The sequence below is a fragment of the Corvus brachyrhynchos genome, unplaced genomic scaffold, assembly GCF_000691975.1.
Source record: "Corvus brachyrhynchos isolate BGI_N302 unplaced genomic scaffold, ASM69197v1 scaffold607, whole genome shotgun sequence".
NCBI classification, from domain to species: Eukaryota; Metazoa; Chordata; class Aves; order Passeriformes; family Corvidae; genus Corvus; species Corvus brachyrhynchos.
The window spans coordinates 136,240-136,904 of record NW_008239055.1 but is presented as its reverse complement, the minus strand read 5'-3'; positions in this window follow the sequence as shown (position 1 = coordinate 136,904).

Genomic DNA, 665 nt, shown 5'->3' with positions numbered 1-665 from the left:
GCGGGCGCACACCTGGAGGGTGCCCACCTGCCCCCGCGCACACCCTGTGATGCGTAGACACACACGGTGCGGGGGTCTGCCGGTGACTGGGAGGGACCGGGAGGCACAGGGATAGACTGGGAGGGGATTGGAGGGGCTTTGAAGGGACTGGGACGGACCAAAAGGACACTTTTCGGAACAAATGGGACACTGGGATGGACTGGGAGTGACTGGAATACACTTGGAGGGCACTGGGATAGACTGGGAGGAGCTGGGAGTGACTGGGATAGACTTGGAGGGGATTGAATGGGATTTGGGAGGGATTGGACAGGACTGGGAAGGACTGTGAGGCACTTTTACCGACAAAAAAGGGCACTGGAAGTGGACTGCTAAGGTACTGGAATAGACTGGGAGGCGCTAGGACAGGATTGGATGGGACCGGGAGGGACAAAAAGAGTACTTTTAGGAACAAAAGGGGCACTGGAAGGGCACTGGGAACCACTGGGGGACACTGGGATAGACTGCGATATACGGAGATGGACTAGAAGGAGACAGGGATAGACTTGGGATGGGACTGGGAGGCACTTTTACGGACGGAAGGGGCTGTGGGCACGGACTGGGCGGGCACCAAGCTGGACTGGGCGGGCACCAGGCTGAACTGGGCGGGCACCAAGCTGGACTGGGCG